This window comes from Dreissena polymorpha, chromosome 5, assembly GCF_020536995.1.
Source record: "Dreissena polymorpha isolate Duluth1 chromosome 5, UMN_Dpol_1.0, whole genome shotgun sequence".
In the NCBI taxonomy this organism is placed as follows: Eukaryota; Metazoa; Mollusca; class Bivalvia; order Myida; family Dreissenidae; genus Dreissena; species Dreissena polymorpha.
The window spans coordinates 13164158-13188140 of NC_068359.1; the positions used below are offsets into that span (position 1 = coordinate 13164158).

Consider the following 23983-nt stretch of genomic DNA (forward strand, 5'->3'; position numbering starts at 1 on the left):
TTGAGACCTCTGGTAGAATGTAAAAAATGTTTGCATGTGGCTTGCATTTCACTCTGACGGCTCTGACGCAATATCTTTGGAATAACACAATCACGATAATACAATATTACCACTTGTGATAAATATACATTTGTTGGAGATATCATGCGTGATAAACCATAACAGGAGTATACAAATATCACAGTGTTGTACACATCGCTGGTATTAACAGTCCTCCGATAAAGTTAATTAAAGAATTTTCGAATGTGGGACTTTTTAAATTGCCGCATTACAGGATCTCTGAAAAACGTGTTGATTAAAAACGATGAACATTATATCGATGTTTCGTAAAGGATAACTGGACTCGAAAATCATCGGGAGTATTCGGGGTTAAAAGTGAACCGTCCAAATACGGAATCTATTTGACGCACGACCGCCAAATACGGTACAATCTATGGGATGTTCACGTGGTACGGATGATGATACTTGATAAGACGATATAAATAGGTATGTCGTACATACATATACTAATTTTTATCATACCACCGAATTATATCTGTCTGATATAACGTTGCCTGATATATTTTTTATATCATGATCAACAGGAAGTTCTTATATCAGTCAATGTTTGGAGTTACGTGGGATTTGCAATTAAGTCCACAATTTCTATCAACATGAATCAGGTTCAACAAAACAAACAATTTGATACCAAGAACGTACATATTTCATTGTAGTTTAAAGTCAAAAATCACAAAAACGTTTATTTTTTAAACACCACCACATTTTGCACTACAGAAGCTAAAGGCGTCATCGATTGGACAATACATCTTAAATATCGATATGGATATTGCACTCGCAAGTTTTGCACAAAAAGTAAAGACATATGATAACTGTATGCTAATCCTTAACTATTGAAACGAAAGATTTAACACGCTTATATCAATATTGACACCATCATCAAAATGTCGATTTCAATACTCATCTCCAAATGGCGTCTCCAAACTATTCGGTGAAGTGTGTTCTTCGAACAACTGTTTTTCGCTATACGATGTTTAAAAAAAAACGATTATTCCTGACGTCTTTTCGAACGCCGTTGCTACATGTATGTCAGCGTGTAAAAGCCGGATCAGCAAAATCAGCGGGGATCCGTACGTTTTAAATATAAAAAATGCATTGTTTTGCAGATTTTTAGGAAAATGTGGTATGATAAACAGAAAAACAGGTTACTGTCCCAAGCCTCGCCGTTATATTATTCTAAGCCTCGCCTGATATATTACAAAACGATGGGACAGTAACCTGTTATTCTCTATGGGCAGCATGGCTTGTTTTCAAACAACATTGGATATATTGCTACACACACATGATTTCCATTTAAAGAGTCGATCAGCCACTTAAACGTTAAATGATGTTATTTATTACGCTTTTCTGTCAGCATGTTACACATTTCCTTTATTTAGCAACACTTATCAAATGAGCAATATAAAACGTTTAATGTCGGTAGGCAATTATCACGCCTTAAATTCGTATTTAGGATGACAATTGTCGCAATATAATTGCAACTTGCGCCCCTTTTTGAATTTAATCTTATGACTAATTTATTTCGTTACATATGATAGATCCGAGCTTTTGAAACGCTCAAGCTACCGTATTAAAATAATATTAATATCAGTAGGTTATTTTTCACAAGCAAAAAGGCATCATGGTGTGCTTAAGTTCAGAGTAGTTTAATGACGTAAAGTAATGAAACAAATCTTATAGGCACAGTATGATAGTTCGAATAAATCTAAAACAGAAATGTTTATCAAAAAAGGAAACGCCTTTGTATTTGTCGAAGAAATACTATAGCATGATTGTGCTTTTGCAAACATCAATTCGTCAATAAAATGCGTTTTTGTCCAGCGACGTTTCATTTAATTCACGCAGATATGTAGACACTTATTTAAAAGCTGCTGAAAATATGGTACTTTAAAAATCGTTAGATTGTATATTATTGCTTTCTAACGCTGTCAAATAAAGTGGGCGGCGATGTATCGCTACACACACGTCATGTGATTTGGCAGTTTAAGAACGTTGTATACCAACATTTCTCAAATTATGTTTCTAACTTAAGCGTGAGACACTTGTATATGTTTCGGTTTTACCGACATACAATGCAGACGACGTAACATTCAGAGGCAATAAATGAACAACGTTGAATTGATGTATCTAACGTAAAGTAAAAGAGAATAATATTTGTTTCAGTTGCATTTAAGCGATAACACAGTTCATAGTATGCAATATAAGCGTGCTCTTATGATACGTACGTGGGGCAAATATTATAATATGCCATAGAAATAAAGAATATTATGTGAGTTTTGGATAAAGATCAAGTTTATCATGCGAGGCTTAGAACCGATGTAGCACGAGGCTTGCCGAGCGCTAACATGGTTCGTGCCGAGGATGATAAACTTGATCTTTATCCAAAACTCACATAATATTCTATTTATCCTATTATTTCCTCACAATTTTCCATTAATAACTGTTAAATATGGCATTTTTTGACGATTTAGTTATTCCGTAGTTGACAAAAACAGATTCTCCAATTTTTGGAAAAACCCAAATCTGATCTAAAAATAGCGATAGTATAAAGCTCATGTTTATACGATCGTTGTTATACTATCGATTTTCATCTGGTAATAGGATAAAATAGCAGTTATCAGATGAGCTCATTGTATACACTTATCTAAGGAGATAAATGAACATGAATCTTAAGGTTCATGGGGGGGGGGGGGTAAAATTCATTAAAACTTCGCTTTGGTTTTTCTTCATTGAATGTGGTACAATATGGTCAAACTATATATCATTTTAAAGCTAAAGACGGATAGAATAACATAAACACATTTTTGGCATTCAATATTTGTGTGCTTTATTCATATTTTGGTTTAAAACCAATACATTTTTACACTAATTTACAAAATCTCAATCTAAAGTTAGGAAGGATATGCACTACCTAAAGTTGAATAAATACAAAGCTATATACATATACAAGGTCAAGTTAGCAACATTTCACAGAAAATTATTGTCATAAAACAACAAATGAGTTTTTAATCAACTGCCTTTTTTGGATAAATATCCTAAACAAAGTTCTAAAAATAACTAAAACGTAACTACTTTTTAAAAATCCAGGTATGGTGGATAATAAGAGTCACAATTCTATTTCAAAGGCTTAACAATTTTGTTATTTACCTCTCAACCAAATTGCAAATTTTAAACCATCTCAAATTGAAATAGATTGCAGACGACATATAAAATTGTAAAGGAACATAAAGAAATTGGCAAAAAGATTGATTTTATATTTCGATTCCTTCTACCCATTTTGAAAGCGTGGCCATCGCTGTGATCCGTAGAAAAACGTGCAAAACAAATCGGTCGAAGCCACGTGCAGTGGTGAGAAAACCGGGTATGTGTATACACATACCTGAGAAAACACATGTACTTATTTTGACAGTTGGGTGGCAACTAGTAAAACGACTATTAACATTAATCAGCAAGATATCGGACTAAATAACATAAATGACCACGTAGAGATATCATCACTTACCCTATTTCAAATATTTTCCAGCTGAAAATTGTCCCCCACACGTCTTTTTTTTGTTTATTTGTATTGTTTTCCTGGAGCCGAAGTGCATCTCACAGAATATCCATCCAACTTCCGTTGTTTTCACTTTCGTTATTAAAAACTCCGTTTAAAAGAATCATTTTACTTTTAGATTGTTAAAGCGATGTATTATAATATATTATCAATAGAATAGTATACCGTGATGAATTGAATGGAATTACTATCGATCTTTCTGTCAGTCTTTAAGCGTACTATTTTATGCGCAATAATATATGTACAGTGATTCGACAACGATTGTAAACATTGGTGAAATGCTTCTTACATAGTTATTCTTTTGAGTGTTTATGAGGTCTGATCGTGCAGTTTGCAAACATCAACGGAAAGATTACAATCCAATGCATTTGTCATCGTCAACCGTTTGGAATGTCAATTAGGCGATGAGTGAGTTTTTAGCATGTTTCTTTTCATTTTTTTTAAATTTAACAATGGCTGCCCCATGGTGATGAAATGACATGTGTTCGAGTTTTGATATTTCTAGATATGTTAACTTTTTTTACTATTTAAGCGTAACTTGCCCTCGTCAATGTCGGTATTATTCACTAGTTATATAATTTTCCGCCGAAATACGTGGAATAAACATGATTCAGATTTTTGAAAATAATGTATATTTTAGTGTTAAAATCGCTTTGTATTTTGATTGATTTTGTGGATGTTATGATACCTTGATATACAAAATTGGTAGCAGTTTGAAGGAAAAACATATTTTAAAGCATTTATGTATACATGTTCAATGTGGCACTCATCCTTTAGTCAAATTTGAGTTCAATGCTAGAGGTCCCACATTTTTCAAAATGAACCATTCTACATGAACCTTAATTGAAATTAATAAATCTACATTTTATTTAGCATTTCAATTGACCTGTGGCCAGGTCAACTCTAAACGGTGTATATGTATTACGTATGCCTAAAATTCAGCAAGTATTTATCGAATATTGTATAGACACGTATGCATAATCAGAAATGTAAATGTTAAATAAAACATTCTTCATAATACGTGATATTTTATCCCTCCCCCGCTTAAGCAGTTCTTATAAATGTATCTCATTGAAAAGCTATGTTTGTAAGTTATCATATATTAATTACTTGTTCCTTTCCTATCTTACTACAATATGGGTCTTAAATAAACATACGTGAAAGGCCAATTATTAAGCTTCGTGTTGATATCGATTATTAAATTCATGAGACTTGAAAAGATAGCATGCCACTTTACAGTGCGGAAAACCACACATGTAAGTTTTTGACGTTTGTTCAAAATACAATTAAACAAAGGGATTCGAAGGTGGCATCAGGCATTTTCACAAAACATATACATGTACATAACTCCTGTTCTCTCATGGCATGCCTCGACAGATTGTCTCCCATGGACTGCAGAGTACATGGGTCGTTGGGACCAGCATGATTGCTTATTGATATATTGCTCGGTGACGGTAACTATTTTGCCACAGTTCGCTGCGGCGTAGTGGATATGGAGTTCACCTAGTATTCGGGGAGTCGCGGGATCAAACCGCACTGGGAGCGTTCCCTTCATCGCCTTACAAATCAAGTTCTCAAGAGTGTTTCAATAAGCATTAAGCTTTCTATACAATTGATCTAAATTAAATAGCTTTAAACTTAAAACAGTTAACGACTTAAAAACATACGACAGGTGCAGTATTGTACTTTAAAAATTAGGGTATATAAATAGACGATCACTTCATGAATAGGTGGTCTATATGAGCCGCGTTCTGAGAAAACTGGGCATAATGCATGTGCGGACTTCACAGGCTAATCTAGGACGACATTTTACGCACATGCATTATACCAAGTTTTCTCAGAACACGACACATATAACTGCCGACGTACTCTGAATACGATGTCACTTGTTAGCAAAAAGTATTTCTACTTAATTTGAAAAAGAATCATCTATCGACAGCTTCAATCAAACTAATGTAATCGACAGCTTCAATCAAACTAATGAACTACTCAGTAATGGACGAACCAATCAAATACCTTATATTTCCACCGCGTTTTAATAGTTACAAAAAGCGCGTTGCATTTAAGAAAAAGTTTACGGAGCTATTTATTTTAGGGCGACTAATCATTTACAATATGCTTATGGCGTTTATTATTGCGACTATGAGAGTAGAGTAATAAGGTAAAAGATACATATGTTTACCATTTCCGATCCTTTATATCATTCGTTTAACAACATCGCCTATTGAGGCCGGCGGAACAATGAACGTTTACGTGCAACGGTATACACAAAAGCTGCATGAGTACTCTTGTGTACTCTGTCAATTTCAAAAGGTCATTAAAGTTATCATTGCAATTCTTTGTATGGGTCCCATTTCAATAAGATAAATAGCGTTATAGTGTAACGGTAAACGTTTCTCATTTACGACGTTTGTGTGTTTTGAAGGCTGATCAGATGGTCAGATGATTTAAACACGTATGAAAAGAGACTTTGCTCATTCCGACACTATAATTAATTCATAATGACCCCGTGCGTCCATTTAATCAACCAATACTAATATGGAGAATACTATGTTAGTGTGATTGTGTACTTAAATTTATCCCACGAGTGAAGAAAGGTTTACATGGCGAGGCTTGCCGAGCCTTGTTAGCCTTTCTGACACGAGTGGGATAAATTTAAGTACACAATCACACTAACATAGTATTCTATTTATCCTACAATATTGTTTTATTGAATTTATTCCTAAAATAAAAGCAAAAACACATTGAATTAACTGAATCTTACATTGCGTAGTAATATTTATTGTGATCTTTCCTGTTTACGGAAATCGAAATAGTCCTGATGAATTCCACGCAAAAGAAAAGTAACGAGACAAAATATCGCTATACGCCTCGATTCAAATTTAATCAGCGTTCCAAATGAAATACACTCAAGTAGAACACAGACGGTTGTGTTCAAACTACAATTCTTGTTTCACCACTGTAAAAAAACAGAAAACAAACATGGCTCCCGCCATTTTGAAATTTACAAAATGTGTAGACACATATCGTGGCTACGTGAAGCATGATTCAGCCTTTATTCCCGCCGATATTGTTAATTTTAGTCTTTAAACAACTCTTCTTTTTACACACGTTATACTTACTTACATAAACGTATTGTTCTACTCACCAAAGTTGTATAATAACCACGTCCATGTTTATTTTCGTAATGTTTAATTTGCTTCCATGACGAGTTAAAATTCTAGACAAATTTCTTCATCGCCATTCATCTTTTCCATTTTAAAGCACTGGATGTAAGCAGGCAATTCTTTGTGGATAGACATTCTTTGATCGACTGACAAAGGAACGACTAAACCATCAAAGAAATTACCATTTTAATTCGACATTGATTTCCTTCGAAAAGTTAAAGAACAATTCACTGACACTTTTCTTAAATTTAATCCATCAATAGTTCAACAAAACATCGCGTTATTCGAGAACATTCGACATTTTAACTAAATCGAAAATGCAGTCTCACCAGTTTCATTCCAGTTTTATATCCAAACACTGTGTTTTTCACATTCATAATATTATAATAATCCATCGTAAACACACACACTCTTAAACTCGTTAAACGACTGCGTACCCAATGACCTAAATGACGCAATCAGGGGTGAAAGGCCAAAAAAAACTAGTCCCTACGTAATGTTCTTAAAATAAGTGTGAAAGAAACCTGTTTTAAAAATAAACGTGGAGAAAACCTTATCTTTTCTTTATGAGTAGTATTTGTTCTATAAAATCCTTTAGCTGTAGGATAAAACCCAACTTGTCTATATATTACACAATTAAACGAAAATACAATATATACCTTCAACTATACTGATAATTTTCCTCGATTTGTTTTCAAACTATTCAATTTTCAATTATTTCATTCTTATTTTAACGTCGTTATTAAAATCGGCTGAATATTAAGCACCACACATATTATTGCCAAACAAAAACATAAAAGGGAGTTTGAAAAAAAGCAATGTAAGTTAATTATTGTGGATATTGCACGGACACCTACCGGTGACCTGTTCGTAATTAACTGCACCGAATTTCAAGGGTTGTAATTTAACTCTTTTAATTACAGTATTTTGTTCAAGTATACATAGTAACACTCTTGCATCAGCACGCATTTGAGTTGCAGTGTATTGCATGAAGCGTTTCTAGTTATATTAGAAACTAACAGGAGTAAACATGTATCAAAAAGCTCCTACGTGGTCACGGCTTTTGAACTATTAAGACAAATAACATCATTATTTATCTGATCCTCATTTTACCCTAGCGCATAATAACTAAACTCATGAGAAAATAAGCGTGACAGCTATTTTAACTAATTAAGTAATCGACGTATTTTGCGAAGCCCAAAGCGAGAAAGGCTAGAGCGATAATTTGTTAATGATTTTAAGCTTGCACCTGCGAAAGCATCAACTGTTGTCGTCAGTCGTTGGAAAATGCATGGTGGCACGGGAGACTCTTGGGTCTAATCCATACCGTTTTGTTGATTGGTTTATAAGTGCATTGTTGATCTCTTTACCTTCTGTCATCTCCTGTTTGTTGCTCTCTTTGGTTGACATTTATCTAATGTTTCTGAGGCCCAAACTTACTTGATATTTGTTTTGCCGGAACCGCCATATTTGAATTATTTTGGTAGATTCACTCAAATATTTAATAACAATTAATTTTAAATATTGAATCATTGCCGAGGGAGGTGGCATATGTTTTAAGTGTCAATACTTTTCATAATAATATCAAACAGTTATGCCAATCTCTGCGCACAGATATTTAATATTAACGAGAAAGTGTCCAACGATAACATAGACTTTACCAATAGATGAGGCTATTTAAAATTCCAAGATCATATGAAGCATTTGTTTTCATTCAACTGAATTGCAGACTTACTGACGGGCCTCCGACAATCCCGATTAAAGCTAATCGTTACTGCCACCAGCTGTTTGGTCGTAGTAAACAGCCCCCGTCGTCCAATATATATCTCGATATGGCCGTTGAACCAGCGTGCTCTCGGAAGTTTTCACCGTTTTGAAAATGTTGGACGTATTTATGGTAAGATGTTTTTTTTCGCGATTATTTATTTTTCAAATATATGTTCGAATAAGGGGCCATTTTCGTTCAGTTATACAATTACAAAACAAAAACATGTATGTTCGATTTAAACAACGTAATAAATACGAAAATACAAGCGATTATCATTTTTGAATTCCAAAATGACGTAAAGCAAAGAGTAAAAATATATACAACTGGATGCTGATATTTCCAGAAACTCATAAAGTTGAATGTATGTACTTCAACATTAAGTTGATCATTGTTATAGAAATTAAATACGAACATTTTATGTGCATTTTATCTATCAATATTACTTGTTGTGATAACAAAATCAAATAGCATGATTTTATGTATCAATATTACTTGTTGTGATAACACAATCAAATAGCATGTTATTCACAAATTCGTTTAAGAACTGTTGCGATTAGATTAATACTGCTCGTTCTATATTAGACTTAACGTGATCAAATAAAATCTCCCCTAAAAATTACACATGATATAAAACTGGGCTAACATGTGCAACAACAAAACCGAGCTTCAATACATGTATTATTGAATGATTATGGGAGTTAACGAGTTTCATACTTATCTTAAATACATATTTTAATGGAATTACTAAGTGCATGCTGGTCGACATTTCAGAGTATTTCGACTGCGTGTGTCATCTTTCTCTTATCAAGCATTGCTGGCGCAGACAGATCTCTACATCCATTTTCGTCTCGTCCTCAACACCTGTATCCCTTACGTCATCGATCTCAACAGCAATTAATGACGCCAGATCTCGAACGCCATCTTGGAGTAAACCAAATGCATCCTTCAGTACGTTTCGACCGAAATGCCGAGGAAGACGTATTTGACGATTCTGGACCCTGGTTTCTAGACGAGCACTTACCCTGGTCATGCGGTTGTAGCAATTATTGGAGAGACCTAGGAGAAGGATTTTTCCCGCGTTTTATTCGAGACGGTGAATGCAGGCGACATAAGTGTTGGTATGGGCATTTCGAATGCATCCCAAAACGTTATGCCGTTAGTGTGTTAAGGTATATCACCGAACAAGAATTAGAAATAGGGGACTTTGGCAGCCAACCTTTTGGTCAAAATTATGTGTTTACTGCAATCAATGTAACGGTAAGCTGTTCATGTGGAAATACATAAAACTGTCAACAGAACAGTGTGGAATATAACAAAAAGTACTGAGGCCAGCAGAACAAAGGAGGCTTGCGTGTTACGGCGTACAACAAGCTGCATGACTACCTCTTGTGTTTAATCACGAAGAGTTTATTATTGTTTAATTTCAGAAAACAAAATCGAGAGACAAAGGAAGGCTGTAAGGTTATAATGTGGAATGTTTTTATTTGTATATTTAAGTATACACTATACAACGTGTACCTAACCTTTCACAAAAGAAGGCATCAAACATCACAACATACTATGATAGCATTGAGCATTTTCTATTTCAATTGTTACCCTAAGTACTGAGAAAGTTTTAGTGGCACACTAATGTCACATGTATTAGTTTGATACATAAAAACGATCTTGACTCCTGGAGCAGAAGGCAATATTTCCAGTATCATTAGATAATAGAACGTGCACGTATAACAGATGTATACTATTATATATAATCAATTAACATTATTCCATAAATTGAAAATATACGACATGCAATGATATATTAATTACAGATATTATTATCAAATATGTTTACCAATATACTTCAGTGATACACATATAAAGTCTTCAAAGATATTTCAACATTAAAAGGGCAATAACTTGATGGAAGTGACGGAGCAAGCCCAACTACATTTCTTGCCCCTTAACATACACAATACATGAATATAACCATTATTTATTATTTCAGGACATTACTGTTGAGATGTTTGTAACAGTAACTCACATTTACGCACACAAACTAAAGAGCACACTCCAAACACGAAACTTGCGCTAATGTTCTCACATCAAGCTTATTATTCTGTGTAAAAGTTTGTGCACCACGAGTCAAAGCGGTCGGTCAGGTCTGGATCCGGTTTAATGAAACACTTCAAAACCCGACTGTAGTCTGTTGACTGTGTGGTCGACCAAAGCTCGTCGGCCGCCAACTGACCACTCGCCGCGTTCTAGGAGCAAGTTGCCGCGACTGTGGTCGCACGACGGTGTGGTCAGTCGACTGCGGTCGTGGAAGTCGCTATTTTTAGGAAAATTACCACTTCCGCCATCCACATCCATCGGCGAAATAACACGCAAAAAAGTGGAAGACGAAGACAGCAATACTTTGATAAATTTTACCGATACAAAAATCAGTGTTCCAGAATTGCAACGCTATACGTCGTATGTTAACGTAACGAGATACGGGCTTTTAAGAATGATTTAATACCATGTGTACATCTATTTTTAAAAACCATTTGCTTATTTAAAATAAATTGTCATAAGCCTGTGGCTGTTCGAAGGAACATCATGTTTGTGTGTTGCTTGTTTACACATTTGTTCTTTAAATTTTGCTGTTTGTTTCTTTGAATTGGAATGGTACTATTAGCTTACTCACCATCTCAACAGTAGTCATCCAACTATAACATCAATCTGCCTTGAGCACAAAGCTTGACAACTTTCCTTCACTGGCTACTTTACGCAGGTTGGAATGTACTTTATGGACAATGCATTGTACATGCAATACAATTCGAAGAGTTTTTACCAACTTCGCGATTTTGTGTTCGAAGTTGTAGGCCTGGCCCGACTTGCTCATCGTCTAGAATACTCTTTTTAACTCAGGAGGTTTGAATGCGAGATAAGAACTCCTCGGTTGTGTGATGCACGCGAACAAATGTCACATGATATTGGGATGGTTCGGAAGTGCACCAATGCATACTGGTCATATGTATAAAGCGATTACAATACTAGCACGACAAGTGCCGTCTAAAGGTTCGCACGGTTTCAATGGCCAAACGAATTTCACATCTGGCAGACCCTTGTGGTCAATTCATTTGTTTTCAGAGTAAAGGTAAAATAACAGAATATATAATTATCATTATGAAAAGGCCAACGTTCCAGATATTTTTATTTATGTACACTTATTGCAGATAATGAATGTCCGGTTCCAATTAAAACAAATATTTTTTTTTCTGAAAAGAAATTGTACGTCGTGGGGTTACATTTGACTAAATCATTGTACATCCCTTCCGGTTTCATTCGAAGGTAAAGTCTATTTCTGAAGAGTTTCATTTCTTTTTATTATATGAGACATTTCGAAATCACAGCAAACTATCGTGTTATTATTTCCTTTATCCCACGTGTGTTTTACATAATTAGAGAATTTGATCGATGGATACATCGAATTATTACATTTATGATGCGGTATTAGGGTCATCTACTTTTGTGGAATTTCAAAGCAGATATACGATTTTTAGGGTGTCTGCATTTAAGCGAATGTATTTTTAAGAAGAACTTAGACGAATCACTTAAGAGGATTAATTATTTTTTATATTGATACCAGACTCGAGCGAACTCAAATGTAAGAATGGGAAAAACACGTAGAGTTTTTATTATGGAACCCTGTGAGAATTGGATGTTAATGAACAATAATGCTATTAAATCAGACAATTCTAGCTTTGAGTTGTCCATGCACATTTTGTTGTGTTGGTCCTGAATGCTATTTCATGTATATTCATGCACAACACCTTGTTTAAATGTTTACATTACCAATATCAATAAAGCGAAGAAATAGAACATTTTAATAATAAAATATAATGCTTCCAGTATCCTGAAAAAATAACACTATAAAAGCACTATTTTTGGATTGTTGGCGTCATTTTACTTAAACCCTAGGCATGGTATGTACTCTACAAAGAAATGCAGAAATGGCATTTTCGGTTGATTTTAGTTATATTAAAATAAACATTACATTATTTATATGATTGGTTTGAGTTCCAAAACTGGTGTCATTAACAAAGTTCATAATGACTTCATTGAATCCAGTCATTACTAAGGGAAGTAACTGCGCGTGGACCAGTTTATGGATAAATAAAACACATACATGTAACAGGGCTTGGACGGCACGTGCATCGCCTTGTTAATACAGGATGTATTGTTTTAGTGGTAGGTATTTTTGTAAACAAAATAATTAATTCACGAAAGCGTTTGAATACAATATAAATCAGTATGGTATGAGAAAATAGTATAATATTTTACCGCACACTTTTACACAAGAAAAACATGCCAATTTCGATGTTGCTTTTGTGATACTGATTCGGTCTGGTAGTCAGGCCGAAGTGAAAATTTTTACTTAACCCGACAGCGAGGTGTATAGTAAATGTTTTCAAGTTTCAGTCTTTATTTTTCAAACATATAGACAAGTATTATTTTATATATTATAATGTCATTTGTATATTGTTATACGTGTCGCATATGAATAAAGAAGTGCAAAGTGTGATATATAAAAATAAAGATGTCGTCCATAATGGCTGCAATAATCAAGATGGCTGCTCAAAAATTGCTCCTTAACCAAGATCATATCCACATTATCACATCAGAATAATACATATGGAAAAGTAATACAATTAAGGAGCAACTAAGCGTTTAATAAGTGTTTTTTTCTTCAAATTAATTTCAATTTTACATATTATAGTATAATATACATATTATAGTATAACAAGAACATTTTCGACCTTTTCCTGACAGTTTAAGAAAAGGTTATATTACTTTTTTTGTTCAGTAAAAGCAACTTCGTCAAAGATCTGATGTTTTATTTGAATATACACGGGTGTTATAAATGTCACAAAGCATATTATATATATCAATCGAAATTGAAGGGTTTGTATTGTTAAAGATATTTCCGCTGTATCAGGCTTTCCATAGCATGCTGGCCACGCTGACAATCTGGCCACTTCTTTCACAACTTCGTTCATACAAGCTGTCTTATCGTCTAGCAGTCTGATGGAATTGTCTGCTTTCAGCATCTAAATACACGTACCCTTACCGATATCAAAATATCCAGCCACAGAGTCGCATCCAGAGATAGCGTGAGCAGACAGCCAGTCGGTCGCGATAATCCTATGCTTACTTGCAGTTATGTGAATATCTGTAACAACTCTTTCCCTCTCTGGTGATTTAATTATGACCATAAATTAAGGTATCAGGGCGACATACTAATATAACAACAAAACAAACACGTCATTATCCTAAGCTGGCACAGAAATGTCAGTGTATTCTGCTTCTACAGCATCAACCATTTGCCTTATCATACTAACGCCAGCTTCTTCGTGGGTTGTTTTAAAATCAGCTCGATTGACTATGACACCTTTATATGTTTCAGTTGGCGTATCGTGATCTTTTGTAACGACCAACTTGTGCTTTTGAGTGCACAAGAGGAGAAATTCTTGAACCGTGCATAAAGCTTTACAAATCAGAGATATCATGTGTTGTTTTTTGGGTTTGTAAATGACCCCTTTTCCGTAAATGCGTAATAACTTTACATTATATATGTTCTCAGTACGGTCACCGGTTTAGCTAACGACCATTCACATTAACATTATAATATGTTAGCCTTGTTCCCTAAGCTGCAACGATGCTGTGTATCAATATGTTGGGCAAAATGAGATGCTTCTGTTGATCCTTAATCAGTGAGATAACATTGATATGTATTTATCAATATGTAGGCCAATTTGTCACATAGCACCCTCGTGTTGTTAAGACGACTGATCATTGTTATGAAACATATTGGGAATGTTATACTAAACCACTGTCTCCACGTTTCAATTTATGTGAAACTGATAAGGCCACCCTACTTTGTAAAACACTACAATATAATAAAATATTAATTATATGATAAGTTTGTCTTAATGAAAATGTGTGGCTAATTTGTACCCACATTTGAACGCGTCTGGATTGAGAAAAAATCGACATATCCTGATTGTAAAAATGCAGATAATAACAAAGCGACATGTATGCCAATATACAGTCAAATAATGAAACATTGGCGAATTTGTAATATTTATAAAAAACAATTTCTGAAATAACACAATTACAACCATGTACGTGCCAGAAAATATTAATCTTCCTACTTCAGGTGTGAACCTTTTGTGACCAGAACAATGATTGTCTATATTGTATTACCGTTTTCCATCGAGTCATAAAATGGTAATGACGGATGCGTTGTGCATCTTTAATATTTAAATTTAAATGTAATTGACAGCTAGATAACTGAATGTAATAAACCGAATTGTTTCTGTCAATTTTCGGCCGCTGGTGACATGTTTATGTTAGATTTAACCTTGTACAATTTAAAAGTCATAGATTAATAAGCGTTTTGCCTTTGTTTGCAATTCATTATACTGTTTGATTGCTGATTTTCTAGTAGTTTACAGTTTAATTATAGTTTTTAACAATATAACGTTTATGTGTCTGGTGCTCACATTTAGAAATTAATCAATTAGTATGCAAACTTTTTTTTTCTAACATTTATTTAGATTCTCTTCAAGTCTTAAGTGCACATACACTCCATAGTGCAAAAATAAAGTATGCATAACGGAACAAAATTATATGCACATGCCAAATGAATAAAATCTTAATAATACCCTCACATGGAATTCGTCGAATTTTCGTCGCATTTCTAGGCTAAAGCACGTTATTTATCTATACAACATATTATGCATAACTATATAGCGAATGAATATATAGACAGTTTGTAACTGCTTGCAAAACATGTTGCTTGATATTTTTGGCAGAGCGCAAACCATTTTGGGAAATGCAATTAGGGATTCCAAATGCATAACGAATGTTCAATATAACCAATCAAGTGTATATCTCCGTATAAACGTAAAATTCTAATTCATAAGTTATTGTTTACAATGAACACGTTTGTCGTGTATTTAGATATACACTGAGCTTATTACAATTTAACTAATCATTGAACCTTATGCCCGATAACTTTTTAAAATGGAAAACATTACGAAAACTGTACACGACAAAATAAAACAATTCGCTACAATGCTTTTTGGGCAAATCCATCAATCCGTAGGTAAATAGAATTATAAACGTAACATATATTTTTACAAACTGCAACCACAAGCACAACATGTCACGTGAACACATCGGTACGATTTTTGTACGCGTTTTAGTATTTTGCTATACTTCGTCATGTTGTAATGCCAGCCGATCGAAGTCACGACAGACGGTGCCACTGCATCGTTGTGAGGGATTGAGGCGATTATGTTCTTCAGATGAGGTCCATAAATGTAATTGAGGAGATTCTGTTCTTAAGATGAGGCCCTGAAATGTTATTTAGGAGATTCTGTTCTTAAGATGAGGTCCTGAAATGTAATTTAGGAGATTCTGTTCTTAAGATGAGGCCCTGAAATGTAATTTAGGAGATTCTGTTCTTAAGATGAGGTCCTGAAATGTAATTTAGGAGATTCTGTTCTTAAGATGAGGCCCTGAAATGTAATTTAGGAGATTCTGTTCTTAAGATGAGGCCCTGAAATGTAATTTAGGAGATTCTGTTCTTCAGATAAGGTCCTGGAATGTAATTGAGGCGATTCTGTTCTTTATATGAGGTCCTGAAATGTCAATTCCCGGAGAGAAAACAACGTTGTTTTTACGGTTTAATACCTGAACGCAGTGCTAGAAATGGTTAGCTCTGAGTAGGCGGCCTTCCAATTAACCAGCCTCTCCTTAATACCGCAACACAGTGCTGGAAACGGTTAACTCCGAGTAATGGCGGCCATGCAATTTACCAGTCTCGTCTCCTAAACACAGTGCTGGAAACGGTTAACTCTGAGTACCGGCGGCCCTGCAATTTACCAGTCTCGTCTCCTAACAAAGTGCTGGAAACGGTTTACACTGTGTACCGGCGGCCCTGCAATTAACCACTCTCTTCTTAATACTGCAACACAGTGCTTGAAACGGTTAACTCTGAGTAATAGCACATATTCACTTCTCAAAGTCGTATTTTCATACAGAGATTTTGTGCTAGAACCTGAAAAATATGACTTATAAGTTGGCTTAATGCGGACATATGTTAACATGAAACAATGTCGCCTCTTCACTTCTTGTTATCTTTCATAATACAGGGGACTTAACGTATGTTTGTGTCAATCGTTCTTTATCGGGGATTGTCACTCCTTAATCGTATCGAAATAGTAACTGTATACATAGCCTCAATGTGAGAAGTAGAAAACTCGAATTATTGGCAACACTACACGTTCGTCAGCCATACCTTGATAAGTAAACTCAGCGCCTGAATCTGTTGACTCGGTGTAATGGCTCCTGTCAAATTTCCTCAGTTTTATATTCAAACTAGACTAAACTAGATGCGTAAACCTATAAACTATGGCTCTGCACTGTTTTACTTCATACATACACTTAAAACAAGATAGTATAAACCCCAAATTTTGACTGGTGTTTTTCTCTTTCTGTGACATTAAATTACGAAGAGTCGACGTGAGAACCTGCAACATCTGGGTATTTGCGACTATGCAAACACCTGAGTGTTACATCCAATAGGATAATATGTCAACCTGAGGTATTGTTTACTCTGCACTTCTCTCCGTCTTCTGTTGTTCGCGTTATTAAAGTGAGAATATGTTAACTCTGAGAACTGGCGGCTTTACTGCCGGAAGTCCGTGTCTGGGCACGTACTTCTAAGTTTTGTCTAAGCAGATCATTTGCGGGAAGTTGATCTAAAGACAAATAAGATCACACATAAACGTATACAAACAGTCAATGATGGAATTGCATGCGCATGTTTTATGCAGATTCATGTCAGAATTACTTGTTTCAAAATATGTATTATTGTTTATTTGCGTTTTACCAGTTTGCTACAACTTGAAACGACTGCAGGCTGTCTTAATGCTGTCTTAGGTAAGCTTTGTATCTCCGATATACGTTCAAACCTTTACACAGAATAATATTCGCGTACATGTGTATGAAATTAAATAGATTTGTTCACTCATTGTAATTCAAACACAATTTAATCGAACGTGGTGTATATAATGTCTATGTAAATTAATTTTGGTACATACATTACACATATTATGCAACACTAGTGTGATAGAAAAGCGTACGTGAAAATTAATTCAAAATTGAGCAATGTGTGTACTTCACACAGCCCCCTCTATTTCCTGCTATCTGAATTGAAGGTTCCGGTAACACCATGTGTCCACCATGAAGTTAAAAGGCGCGTAGGTGGTCACCAATTATAACCTGCGATGTTAACTTTCTGTATGTCAGTTCCGTCTATTTGTGTTTAATTTATGTATATCCGTCAGCACAAACTGGTCAACATTCGTTCTCTCTTACTTTTCAAGGTACGTCATTTATACCTGTAGAAATCGGTAATAATGATATGATGCTGTGCATTCTCGACTTGCATGACCACGTCGTTGCCCCACAATGAGGCTTCTTGACGCGGTGTGTGTGTTGCTTTATTTGCCACAGTCGTGTTATCGATCATTAAGTAAAATAGTATGAGTTATATTGAGGTATTTCTTCTTTAATACTTCTATATTTATCAGGATATATGTATTCGGACTCGTTGGTCGACAACACAAAAAAGCGCCGTGTATCTCCAAAGTCAATAGCAAATACAATGTCAAAAAACGTTCATTTAAACAAAACAAATTATTTTATGTAATATTTTTGTAAAAATATTTATTGTTCCTTAAAATTGCGACCTTTTGCGTGCGACTTAAATACAGGACACACGTACATATAATATAATACTTACTTCCAACTTTCAATATGCCTTTTTATAATATTGTCATCAGGTTATATTCGCTTATAATCCATTGAACTTAAACGGAGTTGAACCCACAATATTTGCCGGCATAACGTGTAATGTGCAATTATATCTATTACATGATGTGTTCACAAAAACCTACTGTAAAGAGCTGAAATTAAAGATGATTAATCACTATCGATGAAACCATTTGTGAAATCACAGTATTGAGTTTTGTTTTGGTACAATGCAGCTAAAGTAATAAACAGATAATATAATAAAAAGGTAATAAATAGATCTTCCCGCAAGACTCCAAGTACTGGTTATAGGCCTAAGAAACAGACTCGAGAGCCTTTCTATTAACCTGGTTTAACAAAAAAAAACTTCAACAACTGAGGCAAAATGCTTTGAATTATTTTGATTACTGTTTACATTTTCTTTGTAGTCAACACAAATATTCACAATAATCGTCACAACCAGCGTTGTGTCGAAAAAGCCTAAGTGCATGTTATACAAATGGTTAGTTGCTAAAAACGTTAGTTAACATTTAAACTTTAAACCTTTTTATTTTAGACATACAGAAGCTTTATTATCTTTAGCATAACTCGGATCAAACATTATTCTATCCCCGACGCGCAAGATTTTTTTCGCGAAATAATCAGATTTATATATGCAGAATGAAATAAAAAAAATATTCAAAGTTTATAACTTTTGGCTTAACTTGCCAATCAGAGAATGAACAACACGTGAATGGTTCCATTGCTGTTTTTATTATATATGCAGTATTTATTTGATAACATTGTTATCGTTTTATATTGATTTCATGTTGATTTTTGTTATCTTGTAGTGACATATGGTAATGCTCAGTTTTAAACTCAAATACAGTTTAAGTAATCACATATTAAAAGGCTCCATCTCCTAGATATACATGTAGCTTCCCAACATACTCATATTTTCTATAAGTATAACTCGCGGTCTTTGCTTAGTGATATATTTGAGCCGTGATCTTTGAAAAGAGGTTTAAATGCATGTTCGTGTCTTCCCGTCCCAGATAAGCCTGTGTAGCGCACAGGCTCATCAGGGACGACACTTTCAGTCTAAACTGGATTTTGCTAAGGTAAAGACAAGATAAGTGCCGGTTTTGAGTGTTGGAAAACTATACCAAAATCATGTCTTTGGAATCGTGTATGTTGAATAGAATTCTTGCTAACGAAAGGAAATGAATAATCAAAACAAAAAACAAATAATTTTCAACAAACATGTAGCTGAATAAAAAATAAAATGTTTCGTTTATTTAAAAGCATGGATTAACTAACTGTGTAAATTGTTGCATCGTTTTGAAAAGTATCGTCAATCCGAACAATTTACGAATGTTTGCGTAACATAAGCAAAGTTGGGTCACAGGAAAAAACACACAATATAAGTCTCATACGCGATATATCAAAACCATTCGTGGTATAAAGATAGAGCGTGGGTGTTAACAACAAGAATTTTTTATACTATAAAATATGTAAGGGTTGTTATCAATATATGATTGATATTTGTGAACAAAATCCTTAAGTCTCCAAGTCAATATTTCCCGATAAACATTATTCAACAAGTATTTTGAATTCCACTTTGGAACACTCGCCATTGCAATTGAAAGTGGAAACATTTTTCAGTGATTGATTTATTATGTATATATTGTTGAAAATGTGTATTTGCCTTTAAAAAAAAATAATTTCAAACAACAACGTATTTGTTTAAATTGTAGATGTGTATTTGTTCTGGTATACAGATGACGTTCTTTATTTCGCTTCTTTGACCTTCTACACTGATATAAATCCGCGCATAATGCATCGGTATATAAACGAATGACGCCGAAATATTTCTTTATTCATATATTAATGTTCATACTTATGAAAGAAGTTATTTATTGGTCAAGCAAAAAATGGGAAACGATAAATGGTTGGTAGTGTGAAAGTCTTAATTCCTTATATTATGCTAGTGTATCTTGAACTTTGAGTTTGGATGCACAATGACAAGAAGTAGAACATATGCGACTAAATCAAATACTCATGTTTGCAATTAAAATAGCGCTGTAGGTGCTGAAGGCCTGGGGCTAGATTTAGTGTGACGTAAAATGCATTTATGATGCTTTGTCCGAATTTCTCATTTGTCCGAATTTATACGCATTGACCCTAGCGGTTGAGTGCAGAAGCTCAGAGACTGTTAGAAAAGACAAAATTTGTGTATATATTACAGTGTACATATAAGGTGGAGGACAACACGATACTGGTTGTGGGAACGATAACCGTTTGTTCAACTCTACAGATCTAGTAGAGGTTCGTCTACATAGGCGGTGAAGATATACAACAACAACAACATGGCCGCAAAAAAACCCTGTTATTGTTGGCGTCAAATAAATCACTTTCAATAGCCTAAAATATTGTTCTATTCCCCCAAACAAACTAGACTTACCTTAAGTTGACGTTTGGTTGGAATTCTGTGTAGTCCTATGACAACTGGAGGGATCAATGAGATGTGCACGAGCAGATCGATATATTGTCAGTCTTCAACACGATTTCAAAAAAGTTATTTCCGTATCAAATGAATATAGATGTCAATTTTTAAGCTCTCACCAAATAAAATAAAGGGTGGTGAGGGAGGGCATTTGATCCCTCCAGTTGTCATATGACTACACAGAATTCCAACCAAACGTCAACTTAGGGTAAGTCTAGTTTGTTTGGGGGAATTCTATTACGTCATACAACATCCGTGCTCAAATGAGACTTCAACACTGAAGGACATGACTTTTTTGAGCTACGATATAAATATGGGCCAATATTTAAAGAATACCTTTAAATATTACCTTATAATAATGTGTATCTATTGCAGCACAGCAGATTGAAAATCTTCACAGTTCTCTATTGGCTTCTCATAATATTGGGCAAATGTTCTCTCACTTGACCACCCAGCAACTTTTAGAATCTCTGCAATTGGTAAACCACTCTGCTTAGCTTTCGAAGTTGTTCATCAATCCCAGCTTTACTCATCATGAATTTGAACCATCTAGCAATAGTAGTAGGTCCAACAGAGTTATAAGGTTTAATATAACTGATAAACACTGTTACAGTTTGTAACTGCTTGCAAAACATGTTGCTTGGTATTTTTGGCAGAGCGCAAACCATTTTGGGAAATGCAATTAGGGATTCCAAATGCATAACGAATGTTCAATATAACCAATCAAGTGTATATCTCCGTATAAACGTAAAATTCTAATTCATAAGTTATTGTTTACAATGAACACGTTTGTCGTGTATTTAGATATACACTGAGCTTATTACAATTTAACTAATCATTGACCCTTATGCCCGATAACTTTTTTAAATGGAAAACATTACGAAAACTTTATACGACAAAATAAAACAATTCGCTACAATGCTTTTTGGGCAAATCCATCAATCCGTAGGTTAATAGAACTATAAACGTAACATATATTTTTACAAACTGCAACCACAAGCACAACATGTCACGTGAACACATCGGTACGATTTTGTGTACGCGTTTTAGTATTTTGCTATACTTCGTCATGTTGTAATGCCAGCCGATCGAAGTCACGACAGACGGTGCCACTGCATCGTTTTGAGGGATTGAGGCGATTATGTTCTTCAGATGAGATCCATAAATGTAATTGAGGAGATTTTGTTCTTTAGATGAGGTCCTGAAATGTAATTTAGGAGATTCTGTTCTTTAGATGAGGTCCTGAAATGTAATTTAGGAGATTCTGTTCTTCAGATAAGGTCCTTGAATGTAAGTGAGGCGATTATGTTCTTTAGATGAGGTCCTGAAATGTAATTTAGGAGATTCTGTTCTTCAGATAAGGTCCTGGAATGTAATTGAGGCGATTCTGTTCTTTAGATGAGGTCTTGAAATGTCAATGCCCGGAGAGAAAACAACGTTGTTTTTACGGTTCAATACCTGAACGCAGTGCTAGAAACGGTTAGCTCTGAGTAGGCGGCCTTCCAATTAACCAGCCTCTCCTTAATACCGCAACACAGTGCTGGAAACGGTTAACTCCGAGTAATGGCGGCCATGCAATTTACCAGTCTCGTCTCCTAAACACAGTGCTGGAAACGGTTAACTCTGAGTACCGGCGGCCCTGCAATTAACCACTCTTTTCTTAATACCGCAACACAGTGCTTGAAACGGTTAATTTTGAGTAATAGCACATATTCACTTCTCAAAGTCGTATTTTCATACAGAGATTATGTGCTAGAATCAGTAAAATATGACTTATAAGTGGGCTTAATGCGGACATCTGTTAACATGAAACAATTGCGCCTCTTCACTTCCTGTTATCTTTCATAATACAGGGGACTTAACGCATGTTTGTGTCAATCGTTTTTTATCGGGGATTGTCACTCCTTAATCGTATCTAAATAGTACCTGTTTACATAGCCTCAATGTGAGAATCCGAAAACTCGAATTATTATCAACTCTACACGTTCGTCAGCCATACCTTGATATATAAACTCAACGCCTGAATCTGTTGACTCGGTGTAATGGCTCCAGTCAAATGTCCTCAGTTTTATATTCAAACTAGACTAGAATAGATGCGTAAACCTATAAACTATGGCTCTGCACTGTTTCACTTCATACATACACTTAAAACAAGATAGAATAAACCCCAAATTTTGGCGACTGTGTTTTCTCTTTCTGTGACATTTAATTACAAAGAGTCGATGTGAGAACCTGCAACATCTGGATATTTGCGACTAAGCAAACACCTGAGTGCTACACTCAATAGGATAATATGTCAACCTGAGGTATTGTTTACTCTGCACTTCTCTTCGTCTTCTGTTATTCGAGCAATTAAATTGAGAATATGTTAACTCTGAGAACTGGCGGCTCTACTGCTGGAAGTACGTGTCTGGGCACGTACTTCTAAGTTTTGTCTAAGCAGATCATTTGTGGGAAGTTGATCTAAAGACAAATAAGATCACACTTAAACGTATAAAAACAGTCAATGATGGAATTGCATGCGCATGGTTTATGCAATTCATTTCAAAATTGTATATTTATCCGGATATATGTATTCGGACTCGTTGGTCGACAACATAAAAAAGCGCCGTGTATCTCCAAAGTCAATAGCAAATACAATGTCAAAAAACGTTCATTTAAACAAAACAAATTATTTTATGTAATATTTTTGTTAAAATATTTATTGTTCCTTATAATTGCGACCTTTTGTGTGCGACTTAAATACAGGACACACGTACATATAATATCATACTTACTTCCAACTTTCAATATGCCTTTTTATAATATTGTCATGAGGTTATATTCGCTTATAATCCATTGAACTTAAACGGAGTTGAACCCACAATATTTGCCGGCATAACGTGTAATGTGCAATTATATCTATTACATGATGTGTTCACAAAAACCTACTGTAAAGAGCTGAAATTAAAGATGATTAATCACTATCAGCATGATATCGATGAAACCATTTGTGAAATCACAGTATTGAGTTTTGTTTTGGTACAATGCAGCTAACGTAATAAACAGATAATATAATAAACAGGTAATAAATAGATCTTCCCGCAAGACTCCAAGTACAAGAT

General features: G+C 34.7%; 1 protein-coding gene across 1 annotated transcript in view; it reads left to right on the plus strand.

The window, feature by feature from the left end:
• The first annotated feature begins 143 nt into the window (after window positions 1–143).
• The window catches only part of LOC127882118 (receptor-type guanylate cyclase gcy-18-like), an 88438-nt gene continuing 64598 nt past the window's right edge, over window positions 144–23983 (plus strand). Inside the window, exon 1 of the mRNA XM_052430574.1 lies at window positions 144–486. The gene's annotated coding sequence lies outside the window, so the exon portion shown is untranslated. The remainder of the gene's footprint in view (window positions 487–23983) is intronic.